General features: G+C 44.5%; 1 long non-coding RNA gene across 1 annotated transcript; it reads right to left on the reverse strand.

Moving 5' to 3' along the window:
- Nucleotides 1-5,545: 5,545 nt before the first annotated feature.
- Nucleotides 5,546-15,056, reverse strand: LOC311228024. The gene is made up of 3 exons (XR_014619660.1): nt 14,941-15,056; nt 8,146-8,219; nt 5,546-5,928 (listed from the first exon to the last, which is right to left on the reverse strand). It is a non-coding gene; the product is annotated as an uncharacterized lncRNA (long non-coding RNA).
- Nucleotides 15,057-20,535: the final 5,479 nt, after the last annotated feature.

The raw sequence follows: 20,535 nt of genomic DNA on the forward strand, positions 1-20,535 counted from the left end.
TCTCCATGCAAATCGGGTTGTTGTTACAGATGTGAAAATGATCTGGTTTGTTGTGTTGAGAAACATCATGTGTGTTTATATGTACTGTGTACTCACAACTAAGGGGGTTAACTAACCTATAAAGCTATGCTTAGTGACAAATGAGTAAAGAATGATTCTTTTCTCAGCCTGTAATGACAATGAACAGTGTGTTCACATATTAACAGGTTTTCCTGTTTTAACTGGCTGTATTAAGGGTAAAGTAGGAGGATTGTGTTTCCCCCCGGTTCCCTGGGGACTTCTTCATCCTCCTTTCAGACATGTTGTTGCACTACATTGTGTCACTGTGTGGTAGGGATACGATGTAACCCTTAGCTTGATTGCTGAGGTTGTGCTAAAACTGCTGGAGAAACTTTATTTTCCTAAAAGAAAAAATTGTTTGGTCGCTTTCGTGTGTGCTTAGCAAGGCCTGTGGCCGATACTAATCGAGAATTATGTATTCTCTCATTATGAAAAACGGCGTTCCTCTGTAGAGTGTTTTTGCCATTTTTTGTAGGTGATGATGGGTTGTGTGTGTCATGTGACCTACAACTGGGTTGGACTGGCCACAGAAGCACATGTGTAAGTTTGGACCGGGGCTCTTGGAGAGCCCTCTCTATTCTGTGTTTTTTCCTTAGTAAAAATCAGATAGCAGGTTGGCTCATGCGCTGTGTGAATCTGTCAGACGTTTCATAGAGCTGACTATGACTGTGTCATACTCTCTTTTTGTCATTACATCGTATCATGGGTGTGGGGTCGTAAAGGGGTGAACTGGTAACCTTACCTCCCCCTTTTTTCTGTTGGTCAGGGGTAAACCCACCTGTCCTTCAAGGTTCCTGTCACGTTGCGGTTCGGCACGTTACAGGGTGAGGGGGGGGGGGGGGGGGGGGAGTTTCCTGGTCCCACGGCCTGGAATATTGGGCGTGTGCACCGCAGAAATTCCCCCGCCATAGAGTACGTCACCGTGCGCGTCTCTGTTGGTAGGACTTCCGTGTGCTGTTCAGGTCCATGTGATGGATCTGTTTCGGGGGGTGGTCAGGGCTCCTCCTCACCAAGCTCCTATTCGGGCCTTCTGTGAGTTGGGACTCCTCCTTCCATGTGAGGGAGCCTCCTTCAGAGTACAGAGCCTCCTCCTCAGATTGTCAAGGTGAGTGGACCCTCAAGAAGGAGTCCTACTCTATTGTGTATGTATTCGATTCAATTCGATTATTGAGTGTGTATGGGTTCAGTGCCTCCTCCCCGGAGAGCCCTAAAACCAATTTTTTACATGGCTCAAGGTGCAATATATTCTTTTCAATCTGTACAGCTCGCGTGGGAAGTCTCTCTGGGGATTCCCGTCTCCTTCCTATGGGAGGGTGGTGGGATGTAAAAATGTGAACAATTTTTACCCCCGGCTGTGTAGACTGGGATACATACTGTTGGTGCTTCCTGCTTTTCTATTAAAAAGAGTTGGAGTTAGGAAGTGTCACACCCCTCTTGTCGTTCCCCTGGGCGCCTTGGGGATTCAATGACAGGTCTAAATAGCCTGTTCATTGATGTGGGTGTGTCCCGACGCACGTATAGTGCTAGCTCGGGGTGTTCTGTACACCGGCGACTGACTGGCACGCCTTGGTTGCTTGAGGTTAAAACGGCGTTTTTATAAAGCAACTGGGATGGAGGTTTTTCCTCTTCCGACGACCAAATCCGACGACCTGGTTTGGTTATCGACGGATTCTCGTTCATATCTGGGGGATGATGACGGAATGGATCTGAACGTATGTAGAGGGGTCTCACGCCCTGGGGGTGGGCCACCGGGCGCGGTTCGCCCGAACGTCTGGGTGGCGCCTTCTTTTCATGTTTAAGATCAACACGCATATCTGCCCCTTCTCCTGGAGTAGGCATGTCGGTGTGGTTAGGGCACGGGACTGGTTCTGGTCACGCTGGTCCGGATCAGTTGAACCCGTTGTCCGCCGGGGATGCAGATCTGCTGTTCTGGTACCCTGAGGGACTTGGGCTTTTTTCAGGGGGAAAAATGCCAGGTCGGTCCGGGTGTCACAGGGTTAAGCACTATGGAGACCCTGGTTGGGTAAATTTTTTACTCAGCACTGTCGTAATGGCTTACGGCCATGCCAACCTGTACACGCTCGATCTCGTCGGATCTCGGTCGCTACACAGGTTGGTCCTGGTTAGTACTTGGTTGGGACACCGCCTGGGAATACCAAGTACGGTGTGCTTGGGGCTGGTTCTCCATTCTTTTTCGCTCCTCTCTCACGCATGGCGAAGAGGGGCCTGTTGGGGTGGTCTTTGACCTCCTCTGGTGACCCTGTGCTTCCCGTATCGCCGGGCCCGGTCCGAAGTCATGTTTCGTCGACCCGTAGGCCTGGGTTAACCCTTTTTTGAAAACTGAAACACTTGTACTGCGGTATAGCCGGTGTATACCCGCAGGTGTGTTTTGGAGTTTTTTCTTGAGGGGTTATAGGAACAACCACCGCATTGGGTAACACCAAGGTGGTTGATTCCCTGGTGTGTTGCAGCAGTGTCAACTCCCGGGTTACCCGGTTGAGGGTGCCCCTGCACGTTCATGACGTCTGCCAATCGTGTCAGCCTTCTCTGCCTCAACCCCTCTGGGTGGGGGTTTTTAAATGGAGGCTTGGTCATGCAACAACGCCAGCATACGCCCCTTCCGCCGGGGCGGCTGTGTTCAGCTGTCCCCTCTGGCACCTGTCTCGTCCGCAGTCTCCAGGCTAGGGTTAACAGCCTGTTGCCTGGTTTTTCCCCGGTGCGCTGCCTGCTTCCGTTGGTTAATCTTTTTTGTGTGCTTACGGCCATGCTGACTGCCTGTTCTGCAGGGTCAGTGTGCCAGGCGGTGTACTATTGGGGGGACAGGGCCCGCTCGGCTGAGGGGCCTTTGTCCGAATACGCTGGCGATGTGGGGGGCGGGGTCACTAAGTGCCCACCTGGTGGGGTCTTGATGCTGGCATCATGGACTTCTCCGGGCCCCCGTTCCAGGGGGTCCAGTCCCTTTGGTGGGTCTGGGTCTTCCTTCGCGCTCCGCTGCTACGGCCTTGCCACGGGGTTGGGTTTGCCCTTGACCCCGTGATTCTGGGGGCAGTAACGAGGTTGTTCCCTCCGTTCGTTCCCGGGTGGCATGCGGGTTGTGCGTGTGTGTAGTCGTGGGGTCAAGCCACGGTCTGCTCACCCTGTGCGTTGAGTTGCTTGAGTGCCTCTTCGCACGGTCGGGTCCGTCGCCCTCCCGTGAAGCCCCCAATAGGGGGGGTGCCCTCCATTAGGGGGGGTCGGGGGGGCTCGGCCCTCCCTGTTCTGATGGTTGTGGGGGGCTTTCAGCGGGGTGTATTTGTCGGCCGATGGCTCTCCCTCGGCCTCCCTTGTGCAGAGAGTGACGCCGAGCGAGAGCTATACGATACAGAACGTTAGGTTATGACTATAACCAAGTTCTGTTAGTATAGCGACGCTCGGCGTCCGACGCCGCTGCAGCCCTTGATCTCTCCTTGTGGTGAAAGCTTGGGAAGGAGGCGAGTGGGTGGCCCCACCCCTGCTTATATGGGTAAGCTGATAGGGGTGTGGTCAGACAAATATTGGGATTAAAGGTACATTGTGGTCTTTATTCAGTGCGCATGCACGTGTGCGAGGACAGTGCAGAGAGTGACGCCGAGCGTCGCTATACTAACAGAACTTGGTTATAGTCATAACCTAACGTTATTCTGGTTGCTGTGCTATCTGAGGAGGATTTGCTTTTGTTTGCCTTCAAACATGCCCTCTGAGCAATTTTACGTTGAATAGACGTTTAAAAGACGTCTAAATGGCCCATAGACGTCTAGGCTAAATTCTGTCTAGAATGGGGTGAAAAGTGAAAGTTTGGTAGACGTCTATTCTAGACGTGTTTTCAACGTCTAAGCTTAGACGTGTTTTGAATGTCTAAGCTTAGACGTTGTTTCAACGTCATGACATAGACGTCTAAAATCAGTCTAGAATGGGGTGAAAAGTGAAAGTTTGGTAGACGTCTATTCTAGACGTGTTTTGAACGTCTAAGCTTAGACGTGTTTTGAACGTCTATGTTTAGACGTTGTTTCAACGTCATGACATAGATGTCTAAAATCAGTCTAGAATGGGGTGAAAAGTGAAAGTTTGGTAGACGTCTATTCTAGACGTGTTTTGAACGTCTAAGCTTAGACGTGTTTTGAACGTCTATGTTTAGACGTTGTTTCAACGTCATGACAGACGTCTAAAATCAGTCAAGAATGGGGTGAAAAGTGAAAGTTTGGTAGACATCTATTCTAGACGTGTTTTGAACGTCTAAGCTTAGACGTGTTTTGAACGTCTATGTTTAGACGTTGTTTCAACTTCATGACATAGATGTCTAAAATCAGTCTAGAATGGGGTGAAAAGTGAAAGTTTGGTAGACGTCTATTCTAGACGTGTTTTGAACGTCTAAGCTTAGACGTGTTTTGAACATCTATGTTTAGACGTTGTTTCAACGTCATGACATAGACGTCTAAAATCAGTCTAGAATGGGGTGAAAAGTGAAAGTTTGGTAGACGTTTATTCTAGACGTGTTTTGAACGTCTAAGCTTAGACGTGTTTTGAACGTCTGTTTAGACGTTGTTTCAACGTCATGACATAGACGTCTAAAATCAGTCTAGAATGGGGTGAAAAGTGAAAGTTTGGTAGACGTCTATTCTAGACGTGTTTTGAACGTCTAAGCTTAGACGTGTTTTGAACGTCTATGTTTAGACGTTGTTTCAACGTCATGACATAGACGTCTAAAATCAGTATAGAATGGGGTGAAAAGTGAAAGTTTGGTAGACATCTATTCTAGACGTGTTTTGAACGTCTAAGCTTAGACGTGTTTTGAACGTCTATGTTTAGACGTTGTTTCAACTTCATGACATAGACGTCTAAAATCAGTCTAGAATGGGGTGAAAAGTGAAAGTTTGGTAGACGTCTATTCTAGACGTGTTTTGAACGTCTAAGCTTAGACGTGTTTTGAACATCTATGTTTAGACGTTGTTTCAACGTCATGACATAGACGTCTAAAATCAGTCTAGAATGGGGTGAAAAGTGAAAGTTTGGTAGACGTTTATTCTAGACGTGTTTTGAACGTCTAAGCTTAGACGTGTTTTGAACGTCTATGTTTAGACGTTGTTTCAACGTCATGACATAGACGTCTAAAATCAGTCTAGAATGGGGTGAAAAGTGAAAGTTTGGTAGACGTCTATTCTAGACGTGTTTTGAACGTCTAAGCTTAGACGTGTTTTGAACGTCTATGTTTAGACGTTGTTTCAACGTCATGACATAGACGTCTAAAATCAGTATAGAATGGGGTGAAAAGTGAAAGTTTGGTAGACGTCTATTCTAGACGTGTTTTGAACGTCTAAGCTTAGACGTGTTTTGAACGTCTAAGCTTAGATGTTGTTTCAACGTCATGACATAGACGTCTACCAAACTTTACATTAAAGCATGAGCGTTACATTAACATTAACACATCAATAACATGGAATAGTCCAAAGTTAGCCGTTTTTATATTTTTTTTTATTTTAAAATACTAAAGGCCGGCCCAACACACATACATAGCAACTGAACATTTTGAAAGATTAAAGATAGAGCTGATAGCGGATCTATTTGAGCTAAGGGGCGGCGCAAAGAGGGTCGCATCATCCCGGTCTTCAGCACTCCGAGACAGCGAGAGGTGCATGGAGGGTCGCATCCTCCCGGTCTTCAGCACTCCGAGACAGCGAGAGGTGCATGGAGGGTCGCATCCTGCCGGTCTTCAGCACTCGAGACAGCCGGAGACAGCGAGAGGTGCATGCAGGGTCGCATCCTCCCGGTATTCAGCACTTTGAGACAGCCGGAGAGGCGCAGAGAGGAGAGGGTCGCATCCTCCCGGTCTTCATCACGGGACGTCCAACACTCCTGGACAGGGAGACGGGACAGGCGTTAAGACAGCTCACGTGATTGTGATGGGCGGACATAGCAATAGATATAAGTGGTAAGCATAGGGCTGTACGCTAAGCTTTTTCACTAGGGGCACACTTTTTCACTTAGGGCACATTTTTTTATAACAATTTTACCATTATTAAAAAAATATGTTCCTCCTGCCTCATTAATGTGGTCCTTTTATTTAACATTTAAGTGCGTTTGTTTTCAGGTTTGTATCTTTTATAATGAACCAACTGAGAAAGTGTGTAAATCACTAATAGAACAAAAACAACAAACTCTGTGTGTGTGTGTGTGCACGCGCTTGTGTAGGGCTCCTTGAATGAGATCATCACAACACACACACACCATTGCATTAATCAGGAGGACAAGAAACTCTGCATACATTTGTTTCACAATGAAAAGTGCTTTAGAAATAAAATGTATTATTATTATTGTAAATAACCCCATGAAAGGTTTATTATTTGTATGGGTAATTACCTGCTTCATATTTGTGATGTTACTGGTTTCAGTGTGTGCCTAAAGTGATCAATGTGTTGGGCCGTTTATAGAGATCTATGCCAATTAATGTTTATGTATATCTGGAACTTTTTTTTATAAGAATTGAGAGGTATTTGTATATGTGACCTTTATTTTGAAAACAGTGTTGCGACGCAACCTTATTTACATTTGCGCTTTTGACAGTGAAATGTTCAGTCCAACTTAGCTCGAAGGAAAAACGAATCAAAAAGGTTTAATTGACCCGTATGAGGCTCTTACGGTAGGACTTTGTTTATAGAAGTGGAATGCAATACTATGCAAAACGAGAAATAAACAGTGATTTTACCAGCAGTAAAGTTGCAAGCCACTTTCATTTCATATACGGGGAACAGACAATTATTAGTATTATCTTATTTGCATATTGTCTCATTATTAGATATAGATAGGTTGATACTTTATTGATCCCCGGTGTCAATTTAAGTAGACAGTATTTCACGTCCTAATATTGGGGTACTCACCTAATGCATGGCTGAACCTGAACATTAGAAGTAGGGCTGGGCGATATGGCCTAAATATGATATCACGATATTTTCTGACCTTTCGGCGATACACATCACAATGTTTTTCTTTTTTTCCCCAAACAATTCATTATGAGGCTTACCAAGACAGTATTTGAGTTTGCAAGCTAACATTAAAGACAAAATAAAATACCCATGCATTTAGCATTTTTATATATATTTAGATTATTGGATTATTAGATTATATATTGCATATATTTAGCAATGAGATATTATATGATTTAGATATGAAATATGATTAATTGAAAATGGGGGACCCTGATGTAAACAAGATGAAAGTCTTTCTCTGGTCTGCATGCCCTTAACAATTGTATGTATTGAGCTGTACTGTACCCATTCTGCAATATGTTAATAAAGTTTTAAATCAATCAATCAATCAATCAATCAATCAATAGCATTTGAGCATTTTTATGAAACTACTGTATATTTGTATGTCTCTAAATGTTTTGATGAATTGAAAATGGAGGACCCTTATGTAAAAAAGCCGAAAGTCTTTTTCTAGTCTTCATCCTCCAGTCCACTGTTGTTGTATTGAGCTGTACTGTATTGTACCCATTCTGCAATCGTTAATAACGTTTTCATTCATTCAATCATTCAGCCGGCAACAGAATAATTTTGATTGACAGTCGAGTCTGCCAATTACGTCACACCGCTTGCACCCGCCCTGCTGTTCTTAGCACCAATCGGCAAGCGCTATGCGTTTTTTACTTTCCTGAAAGTCCTCCATTGATTTTGATGAGCTCAGCTCAACGACAATTTTCATAGCACCACGACATGTGTCGCACTGTACAGCCTTGGTTGTAGGCTAATGCTTTACAATTTTTTTATCCAATTTGTATGGATTAATTTAGGAGTGAAATGCGAATGAAGGGTTGAAATCACTACTCACAACGTTGCTCCCAGATATTATTTTTCACTCGCAACGGCCAAATTAATAGGCAATTTGCAATCATCTCGTCGCAGTGTACAGCCCTGCAAACATTAGAGCTGCTACGTCAGCCATCAAATGTTACAGCTAACACTAGTTGCGTTAATCAAAGATGCTCTTTGAACAGTGGCTAGTTAGCTGCAATATTTGATTGTGCTGACCTCACTATATGTTCCAATTATATAAAATTGACAGCCAGATAAATACCTCTTGACACCACGACTCTGAAGACACTTGAATCCTTGTCCACAGGTTTATTGATGTTGCAAGGAAGGGTAAAACTGAAACATACAAACATAATCAATAATATGTTTGCTTTATGAAACATACTAACTGTACATAATCAATATTATGCTTGCTTTAAACAATTTCCCCTTATCTTCAATATGAACTATATCCCATATTTTACTATGTCTTACAAGTTACTTATCAAATACGTATTCTAACCTAAATGTAACATATTGCATCCTTTTTAATATGTACATTAGCCTATCAATTGTACATGCATTTATATCTAGTATTTATTCTGGAATGGACTAATGAAGGTGTGGGACTAATTTTGTTTGTTTGTTTACACATATAAAAACAATTACATATATAATACAATATAATCCACAAGGGATGTGTAGGAGAATTGCCTAAAAACCCTCTAGGGGTTTAGGACAGAGAGTAGGAGAGAGAGGCTGCTGGGAAACAAGATGGCTGCCTGAACTAAGAGCTCTACACTGTCTCAGTGATTAAATTTGCAATTCTTACCTCCACTCAAGGACAATTTCAATAATTTTGTTTCAACTTAAATTAAGTAAAGGCTTTTGATAAAACGTGGTGATTTGCAAGATGTCAACAACAAGGAAAGGCCAGCGAAACAAACCAGGTGTCGACGACCAAACAATTGAAACAGACAATGACCCCACTCTGGTCGAAATTATGTCAGAGTTAAAATCTCAACGCATTGCAATATTGGGCCGATTAGACGGTATCGATACTCGTCTGGAAAAGGTGACAAACCAAGTATCGGCGATTAAAGAAGGACTGACTAAAACAAACAAAGCAGTCGACAAACACAAGCAGCGCCTGGATGAGGCGGAAGAGAGGATTTCTGCACTAGAGGACAACCTGCAAACAACCCAGCGAGAGTTACACCGAGCCGAAAAGACATTGAGAACAATGGAGATGAAAACGGATGAGTTGGAAAACAGAGGGAGGAGGAAAAATCTGGTTTTCCTGGGGCTTCCAGAGAAATCGGAGGGTGACCAAACTCTACCTGAGTACATTCAGCACAAACTACCCAACTGGCTCAAGCTTTCATTGGAAAAAACACTCGACCTGGAACAAGTGTTTCGCCCAGCGCGACCACAATCACAACCACACGCTGGGAAATATCCCAGACCAGTCCTAATCCGCTTTTTACGAATCGGGGACAAAGAGCTGATCCTACAAGCAGCAAAGAAATCTACAATCACAGAGGGGGAAGCCAAACTCACCATTCGCCAGGACCTGCCCACAGAGGTACGTCGAAGACGCAGAGAATTCGACCGGATGACCAAGATATTCATCGAAAAGGGCATGTTTCGAGGATTTGCATACCCTCACCAGCTTCGAATCCTCCATAAAAACAAAATTGTCCTGTTTGACGATCCAAAAGAGGCAGAATCATTCGCCGACGAGCTGGACTGAGGTTTGCCTCGTAAACCGTTACCCATGGTGGAGGTAAGAAGATGACATTTACGTTTTTTTTTGTTTGTTTGCACCCCCTCATTATGACTGTTATAATACGGACAAATCACTTGACTTTGAAACCCCAGAGGAAGGGGTATTGATTTGCCAATACAGTCGCGATCGGCTGTTCTTTCTTTTCTCCTCAACGTGTATTTACTGTCTGGCAGCGGTACTTCCTGCAACAACGTGTGACGTCATACGGACGATACCATGACTAAAGGAAGGGAGGGGGGTACAAGGAATGGCACGAATTTAACATGCATCTGTTTTGCACTGATATTTTTCTCTCAAACATTAGAAGGTCACAATGACTGAATGGTAAAAAGTATGTGGAGAGGAGAACTCTCAGCAGTATAATAAAAATTAAAAAAGAAAAAAAGGTCTGCCTAATAAGAAACACCCCTCACCATTCAGTAATATCAGGTGACCAACTCATATTTAACAACATGGGGGGAAGTGAAGAGGGGAGGGGGTGTAAAGAGAAATACAAATAAATAAAAGGAAGTTATTACACTGAAGACAAGAGCTCCAGGGGCCAATATAAGAAAGATTTAATTCTTTTTCAGTTATTTAGTTTTTTTCCATTATTGTTTCTCTATGGCCTACTAGGAGTAAGGGGGTAAATGTCGTGGTTCAGAAAACCATGGCTGGGGTGGGTTGATGTATTTCATGTATGTTTTTTATTCTATGTATGTTTTGTGTTCTATGTTTTTGTTTTTTGGTCATGTTTATTAATAAAAGCAATGGCAATATTTTCGAGGCAAATGTATACAGTCATAGATACTCCTCAAAGATTGCACCAACTACCATGTCAGATATAATTATAAATTCGTGGAACATTAAAGGCTTGGGAAATCCTATTAAAAGGAAAACATTTTTATCCCTTCTAAAAGAAAACAAAGTAGATGTGGCTTTTTTACAAGAAACATATTTGTCAGACACTGAACACGCAAAGTTAAAAAGAGAATGGGTAGGTCAGGTCTATTTCTCATCATATAAAAGTCATAGCAGGGGAACGGCTATTTTGATTAACAAAACAATACCATTTACAGTAGAAAAAACAATTACAGACCCAAACGGACGGTTTGTCTTGGTGTCAGGCTGCATTTGGGGAACATCCATTACTTTTTTGAACATTTATGCCCCCAATGCCGATGAACCCACATTTATGTCTGACATGGTGTTGCTGTTCAATGAAAACTGTAAAGGTTTTGGAGTGATGGCGGGAGATTTTAATCTGACAATGACAGCATTGGATAAGTCTAGTCAAACTAACCATAGCTCCAAATCCTCAAAAGTTCTTCAAGGGTTATGTGCAGAAAGTGGCCTAATTGATGTCTGGCGTGAATTACATCCAGGCATTAAAGACTACAGCTTCTTCTCAAATGTACATAACTCATATAGTAGAATAGACTATGCCTTTATTTACTCAAAATATATATACATGATAAAGGAATGTGAAATTAGCCCAATCATTTTATCAGATCATGCCAGAATATGCATGACTATTCAGTTTAATAGGAACAACTCGTTCACCAAACAATGGAAATTTGATAATTCATTACTCCAAGATGAAGAATTTAAAGTAAAAACACGAACATGGATTACAAACTACATAAAGGAAAATAATGACCCCCTCATTGACCCTAACATTATCTGGGAGGCTGCAAAAGCCACTTTAAGAGGACTAATAATTTCATATGGTTCATTTAAAAAGCGAGTAAAAAGAGCACAAGCACAAGAACTTGAGAGAGAAGTAATAAGATGTGAAGCACTTCATAAGACAGCGTCTACAGAGGACAATTGGAGACAACTAATTGTGGCCAGGGCCAAACTAAACCTTAATATTTCAAACGAAATTACAACAAAAATGAATTACGTTAGACAAAAGCATTACGAATTTGGCAATAAACCAAGTAAATTACTGGCCCATCAATTAAAGAAAGAACAAACTGAAAGAACTATTAAAGCAATTAATCTCAATGATAATATAACATATCAACCTAAAGAGATTAATCAAGCTTTCTTTTAATTCTACAATACACTTTACATCTTCTCCAAAGAATGTCACTCATCTTTTTTGCCTTTGTTGAGGATCTGGGAGACAGACCTAACCATGAAATTTGAAGAAAATACATGGCTAAATATTTGTGATAGAATACACTTTCCATTTACAAGTAACAAAATCAAAGAAGCTAATTTTTTATTTATCCATAAATTGTATCTAACTCCAATAAAAATGCATAAAATGTCTAGAGATAATTCAATAAACTGTCCTAGATGTAAAACTAACGAAGGAACATTTCTACACATGTTTTGGCACTGTGATAAACTAAAACGATTCTGGAATTGTATTAAAATCTGTATTAGAAACGGAATTTGACTTGTCCCCATGTGCCTATTTACTTAATGAATTACCAGAGATCCAGATGGATCCAAAAAAATATAGACTGCTGATTGTTATAACATACTTTGCCAAGAAATGTATTCTCCTGTTTTGGAAAAATGACTCTTCGCCCACTTTTGAGATGTTTCAAGATCAGATATCCCAGCTTCTTCCATTGGATAGATTGACCTTGGAGGAGCGCGGCCGGGGGTGGATGTTCCGGGACCTTTGGTCTCCGCTGTTTTCTCGATTGAGCAGAGGGGCTGTTGATTGATACGGCTAGTGGCGGTATGTGAATATATCCGCATGCTGTCGCTGGCCGTGTCGATTGGTGGTTTTGCTGTTTGGTTGGGGGAGGGGTAGGGTGACCAGGTCAAAATGGTTCAGTCGCAGGACAGCAGCACTGCTCTTGCGGGACAGTGCGGGACACGTAGGGGGGGGGGGGGGGGGGGGGGGAAATGTATTGCTAATTAAAATTAAATAAATGTATTTATTATTTAAATGCCTATATATCATATTCGACGCAGACGGTAGGCTATATATAGCTCATTTTGTTATTAATCTTATTAAACTCACCTCCGGTTTTGGGGATATTAGCCTCCGGATTCTATTGCCCCCTTCCCTCTGGACAGTGTCCCGGCGATACTCCCCGTGTATTCTTCTGTTATTATAACAAACCGACCCTCTGATTGATTCAGTTCTCAATAATAGTCGGGCCAGACTTGCTGAAGAGGCGCTCCTCTGAACAACTATGTGACGTCCCCCTCTCCTCCATGGGTGATGGTGAAGCGGTGGGGATGGGGATCATCTGAAACGGTGTTCTGCGAAATGCGCATGACCCACAATCGTTCACACTACAATATCCTGCCACCTTGCTGACGAACGTCTTGTTGAGTCTTGTTGTTGATATATCTTAAACAATATCTTAAACATATGTTTTTCATTGCACCTTTTGAACTGTATATGCATGTAAATATTTGCATGTAAGTGGCTTTGCAGCCGAATGTATTTGTAGATGATAAAATGTCGGTACACCTGTTGGAATTCGGAGTGAACTATAGGGTGACGTCACCCAGCTGTCCAAACATATAGGCGATTCGCGCTACGGCAGCAGTTCTCAGCAGAGTAGTAGAATTTCGCAGAACACCGGCTCGGACAGGTGACAGGCAGCGCGACTGGAGTGAGCTGCTCAGCAGCCTCGGCTGGAGATGCATCCTGCTGCAGGACCACAGCACCGACACTCTCAGGACCGTGACACTTTGCGGACCCACACTCTCCAGACCCTCGCTCCCATTGGCTGATTTGGGTCACGTGACCGTCCCACTCCAATTCAGCCATTGGGTGGGACGGTCACGTGACCCAAATCAGCCAATGGGAGCGAGGGTCTGGAGAGTGTGGGTCCGCAAAGTGATGCGGTCCTGAATGTGTCTGTGCTGTGGTCCTGCAGATGGATACTATTGCTCGGCTGCGCAATGCATTGGTTTGTGACGTTGCCCGATTTTTTTATTTTAAATATAAGAGGGTATTGGAACGAGGCATTAAATTAACAACATTTAAAACATTTTTTAAATAATAATCTTTGAAAAATAAAAAATAAAAAATAAAAAATAAAAAATAATAATTTTTTTTTTATCTTTGAATTGCAGGACATTGTTTTGTTGTTGCGGGACGCGGGACAAACGGCCCAATATCAGGACTGTCCCGCGAGTCGCAGGACAGGTGGTCACCCTAGGGAGGGGTGGGGGCCGGGGGTCTTGGGATGTCTATCCCCGGTTGTGTATTTTTTGGAGGTGGGTTTCCCTAGTGGAAGAAGTTGTACAACAGACGCGTGAGAGGCCTGTCTGTTGTATAACAATGATATTGTTGTTGTCATTGTTGTTATTATTTATTTAAAAATACGTATGAGAAAAAAAAATGAACAGTGTAAACAATATCATTAACTCTGAATATAAAAATATGAGAAAAGCAAACAAGACGCGGTCTCGGACTGGTGGGGGCCCCTGATTCGAGGTCTTGGTGAGTCGGAGTGTTAAAAGGCATGATGCTCTGGCTCGCTGGGGCGGCGGATTTGGGGTCCTCACGGGGTAGGGACCTTGGTTGTCGATACTGGAGATGACGGGTGCTCAAGTAATCTCGCCTTATGGTACATACATGTGGGTATATGCATGTATATATGTATATATATGTGTGTGTGTATATATATGTATGTATATATATATATTCTTATTAATTTATATATTTAATTTATACATGACTAATTTTTTTCTTTTTTTCTTTTTTCATTATTCTGATTTAACTGATGGTCTTGTCATTGTCGTTATTATTATTATTATTATTATTATTATTATTATTATTATTATTATTATTATTATTATTATTATTATTATTATTATTATTATTATTATTACTGTTATTGTCCTGTGATGTCTTGTTTATTAGTATTGTTATTGTATTGTATTGTCTTGTTTCATGTTGAAAAGGGAAAATAAAGAAAAACTGTTAAAAAAAAAAAAAAAAAAACTCTAGGGGCTTGCATGTGGCATTCACCAGGAAGCAAAATGACATTATATCAAGATAAAATATAAAATCCCCCCCCTCCCAAACAAACACACACAAGCAGGCCTACATAGACACTGAAGCAGGCACCCATGCCATACGATTTCTGGTATAGAGAAAACAATTAATGACAGGAAGAATATATAATAAAACGAAAATACAATAACAAAATACAACAAGCCATCAGACCACAGTTTGTAAAGGAAGTCCATATGTGTGGGACTAATGTCAGTGTCAGTAATACTACTCAGCAGACCTAATTAGTAACACAAAACGTTTTCATATTTTCCCGAAATAATGATCTGCAATCGTTCATAGTACTGTGAAGAACAAACACATACCCAATATGCTATCACAGGGCATAAGATGACGATAGATTACACTAGATTAGCTCAGAAGAATAATAACGTATTTCTCCATGAGATTCATTCACTTCCTGATTCTCTGTGAGATTCACTTCCTGTTTAGCGACGGCTACCTGCGCGTCACTGAAATGACCTCACTTCCTGTTAAATCCTGTGATTCTTAAAGGGACCATGACAGAATTGCAGAAACACAATAATATTACTTAGAAAATTATAAACAAGACTTCTACTTGAACTTAAAGTAGACTAGTTAACTTATTCAGGGTTCCCACAGAAATGAAATTCAAGGACTTAAGTACTTTTCTAGGCTCTATTTTTCGAATTTCAGACAATTGGTTACACTTTAAATTAAAAATAATTAAATTTCTTGATTCAGAACAATTTGATCATGGATGAACAACTTTCAATGCGAATGGTAGATTAGAATTTCAAGGACCTTTTAAGCACCTTGTTAAAAAATTGGCTGTTTAAGGAATTCCAGACCTGGATTTGTTTGTGTAAAAAATCAAAGCACTTTAAGCACTTCCACTTCAAGGACCTTGTGCGAACCCTGATTATTATGTTGATTTGTTTATCAATTCAAATAAGGATAGAAGGGAGGGTTTGCTCACATACCAAAAAGCCTTGATCCTCAGGCCTCCACCAGCTGGAAAGAAAACGGAAGTTAACAGATATCAAATATCACATTACACAACACCGTAACTAGACAAGTACATCAGAGCAGATATTATATATACACAATATTTACAAAGGAAGAGTGACATCATTGATTGATACAGTAATATCCTACTGTCTGAGGTAACGCCAACAACTGCATCTGATTAATGATGCAACTTATTGCAAAGGAGATCATACACTGCCCACTTTGACAACCTTGCATTTTATTTTCTCTGTAGGCAAAGTGCATTCAGAACAAAGCCAAGGTGCTTTAAAACTGCATAAAGATCTGCATAAAGACACACACACCAGAGGGATAATAGCTTATAGCAGACTTAATGATGTTACTGTAGTGGCTACTGACATAATTCATGGAATTAAGGAAGGACTGTTGTATTTACTACATCTCCCGTGACTCTTAGCGGGGGATGACGTAGGTTACGAGAGACGGGTCAAGACCCGAAGCGTGTCGATTTTTACCACGCGGAGCTAGCTTGTTAGCTAGCTTAGCGCTAACGTTATTTTAATAACGACGGGCATATAGTAATGGCGAGGATATAAAGCATGTTAAAGACGCATTTATTGGATGCGTTGCTCGCCGAGTTTACAAACGGAGCTCACATTTGCTAATGTGGCGCCAGTAACACATAGCGAGAGAGAGCCGGCTAATCGACAGTAGTGCACCGCACAATACACAGGCCCTTACACAATACAGGCCCAGGCCTGCAGATAACAACAATTTAACCTATTGGTAAACAAACGTACTGCTGAAATGATACACTATGACTGCTGTTGTGACAGACATATGGTTAGGATGTTTACTATATACTGTATTCATTTAAGAAAAAAACTCCTGGCGCATATACTTTTGCGCCATTAGACCTACACGAGGTAATACTATGTAGAGCGGCACTGTTTGATCATGCAACGCATATGACTAAAAATAACACTAGAATTAAAATTACACTTTATATACCCAGTTATATAATTTGTACACTACTAACCTCCGTAGTGATGAGAGCTAACGTTGGTAGCTACTGTACCTAAACATGTGGTCTATAGCTGCAATAATATTCATTAGCAATACAGTGCAACTAGTAGCCAAGACATTCACTTAACCAGAGTTATTATATATAACCTACATAGCCTTATGCAGGGGGATTACTCATGCAGTGCATGTAAACAATATATAGGTAGGCGGACTGTAAACCGGGTGTAAAGATACATTCTATTCACTAGAGGTAGTGAGTGAGTTATATAGCCTAGGCTAGCTCACGTGCGGCTAAGCTAACCACGCAGCATCACTAGCAGGCAGCATAGACTGGCTAACCTGCGGCTAAGCTAACGGCGCAGCCTCTCGAGAACAGAGAGAAACAGCGCCGACAGGAATAGATCAATGTGAACATACTGTAAAGGTAGAGTAAGCTGAAGTAATGAATTAGGCAGGACTAAACATAGGTACCGTACTCACGTGTCATTTACGCACACGTTCCTCAAAGGGACAGATCTTACTGCTGCAGCAGCCGCACCATCAGGCAGCAACACAGAGAACAGCTTGTGCACACGTTCGACGGAGAAACTCTTAAAGGGCCAGTAACGTTATCAGAAGACTAGAGTGCAACACTAGCACATCACGCTGAACGATTACACTGGCATAAATCAATTACCCTTTCCTGTCAACAACAACATATTAAAGGGCTATTACAGAACAAAGTAGTCTTATTAACGGGCTTTCCTACAGCGTCCTTGTGGCAATATATAACGATAGGTTATGTAGATAACCTAGTTATATTAGTATTGGCTAAGCGTCCCGCTCTGAGCCTTACGAGATACTTCTATCTCCTGTGATACCTAATGTATCTCCCACGAACAAAAAACACATGCACCCCACCTGTATGGGGCCCCGCCCCTTATGGTGGTACCACCCATATAACCATGACTCTGGTCATGAAACACCCTTCCTCGCCAAAAACCCGTCCCAGGAAAAGACCCCTCAAGAGGGAACTCAGGGCGCGCAGAGCGGGACGCTTAGCCAATACTAATATAACTAGGTTATCTACATAACCTATCGTTATATTTCGTATTGCATCACGTCCCGCTCTGAGCCTTACGAGATAATGGGGAAGAGCAGGCGCGAGACCCGACAGATGTACCCCCTGAGGACCCGTAAGCCCACATCAAGGGGTGCGGGGAGCCCTGTCACCCCATCCTTCCTAACGAAGGGGGGGCGCAGTCAACTCCACCTGAATGCGAACAAGAGGGAGCCAGAACCCCTTGAACACACCGTACAGGCGGAACCACGTGTGACTCAACACACTGCGGCCCATACCCATACACTCCTGCTACCCGACCAAAGGACGGGAAGCAGGAAAGGCCACAGACCCCAGAACCGCCTGGGAGACAGAACCCCCGGTCATGTCCATGAGGTAAAACCTTACAAAGGGGCCCGGTGAGGAAGACAGGCACTCTGGACGTACCGAGAGAGCACAGAGCTCACCCACGCGTTTAGCGGAAGTGACAGCCAGTAGGAACGCGGTCTTGAAAGACAGCCGTCCCAATGGCGCCTGCTCGAGCGGCTCAAACGGGGCCAAGGACAACCGACCGAGGACCAATTGAAGATCCCAAGTCGGAGCCAAGGAGCGTTGCACCGGCTTAACGCGTCGAGCGCCAAGCAGGAAACGCTTCACAAGAGGGTGGCTGAACAAAACAGTCCCCTCAAAACCCTCATGACAGGAGGATATAGCTGCCGCATATACCCTCACTGTCGAAGCCGACAGCCTACCAAGAAGAGACTGGAGATAACCCAGAACAGCATCCAGGGGGCAGGAGACTGGGTCCCAGCCCCCCCCCTTACACCATTCTTGGAACGCACGCCACCTGCCCGCGTAAACCGCGACAGTGGAGGGAGCATGCGCACACCGGATGGTATCAACCACTGTGGGATCCATCCTCTCCAGACTCACCCTCCCACCAGCCACACCACCAGGCGTTGACCCAACACCGGAGGCTGGACAAGCACTCCGTTGTGCTGCGAGAGGGCCGTCGCTGACCACGGAATGACCCAAGGAGGAGCGACCAGAAGCTGGATTAAGACCGGGAACCACACTGACGTGCCCCGGTCCGGCGCGACCAGGATCACCGTCCTGCGCTCCCTCCGTATCCGCTCCAACAGCTGACTCAACAGCTGTACAGGAGGGAAGGCGTACAGAAGACCGGGCGGCCACGGAAAGGTCGAGAAGGCATCCACCCCCAAGGGGGGATGATCCGCTCGACTGAGCGAGAACCACAAGGGCACTTGTGAGAACGTCGGCACGCAAACAGATCTACCGAGGCCTCCCCGAACCGATCCCAGATCTGTCTGACTATGTCGGGGCGGAGTTCCCACTCGTCGCGACGAGGACCGCCCCGAGACATTATATCCGCCGCCACATTTTCCGTACCAGGAACGTGGAGCGCCCGCAGACTGCGCAGCCTGCGGGATGCCCATAGCAACAGTTCGCGCGCCACCCGGAGCAGGCGGGCGGAACGAGTCCCACCCTGCCTGTTGATATACGCCGCCGCCGTCACATTGTCCGTCCTGATCAAAACGTGTTCGCCTACCACCAGGTGGCCGAGCCGTTTGAGGACCAGGAGGACCGCCTTCAACTCCAACACATTGATATGCAGGACAGCTGGGTCGGCATGACCCGTCCAGCTGCCCCCCACTGCGTGGGTCCGAAACGCCCCTCCCCAACCTGTGAGAGAGGCGTCGGTGAAAACCGTGACGTGGGAGCCACTGCTGCCCATGGGGACCCCAGCGGAGAGGATACCCAGCCTCCCCCAGTGGGCGAGATCCCCCCATATCGACAAAGGAACCGTCAACCGTCTCCCTTTGCCCCACACCGGATCTATTCTCAAAGAGAGAAACCACCTCTGTATCCGCCTCATAAAGAGGAGGCCAAGAGGAACCACTGTGTGGGCCGCCGACATAAGGCCCAGCAGACGCATCACCTGCAGCGCCGTAACCGTCCCTCCCAGACGGAAACCCCCGAGCGCGTGACGGAGATCCCCCCGCAAGCATGGGCTTCGACCTCAATGTCAAGCCCAAGTACTCCACCTGTTGACTGGGAAGAGGGGTACTCTTCTTCCAATTCACAGCAAAACCCAGGCTGGTGAGGAATTCCACCACCAGTCGAGTATGAGACCTGGCAACCTCCTCTGAACGGCTGAGGAGCAGAATGTCGTCGAGATAGAACAGAACTCGTATCCCCCGACGATGTAAAGGCCCCAGAGCAGCCGCCACGCACTTGGTGAATGTGCGGGGAGCCAGAGAATAACCGAACGGCATTCTGTGGTACTCGTACGCTACGCCCTGAAACAGGAACCGTAGGAACTTCCTGTGAGGAGGGAAAATGGGTATGTGAAAATACGCATCCTTCAGGTCTATGGAGGTGAACCAGTCCCCCCTCCTGACAGCAAGCAGAAGGAGTCGGACGGTCAACATCCTGAACGGTCTCACTACAATCAACTGATTGAACATGGACAGATTCAGTATAGGTCTGACCCCCCCAGTTTTCTTGGGCACCAGAAAATAACGGGAGTAGACGCCTGACATTGCGTCCTCTCTCGGGACCACAACGACGGCCTGCTTCGCCAACAGAGATTGGATCTCGTCGGCCAGGGCTGTCACCGCGCCCGACCCTAACAATAGGGTCGGCACCAAACCTGAGAACGGAGGATGGGGCCGCGCAAACTGCAAAACCAGCCCCGCCTCTAACGTTCTCCTCATCCACCGATTCAAGGGACATTCCCGTCGCCATATGTGAATATAATCCCACAGCGCCCCCGCCGTCAACTGACGCTGGGCCGCAAGGAACAGCAGATAATTGGCCCGGTCCCCCCCGTCGTGCAAAGCACCCAAGGGGGGACCCCGAC

The sequence above is a fragment of the Notolepis coatsorum genome (assembly GCF_963971535.1).
Source record: "Notolepis coatsorum genome assembly, chromosome: 5".
Taxonomy (NCBI): domain Eukaryota; kingdom Metazoa; phylum Chordata; class Actinopteri; order Aulopiformes; family Paralepididae; genus Notolepis; species Notolepis coatsorum.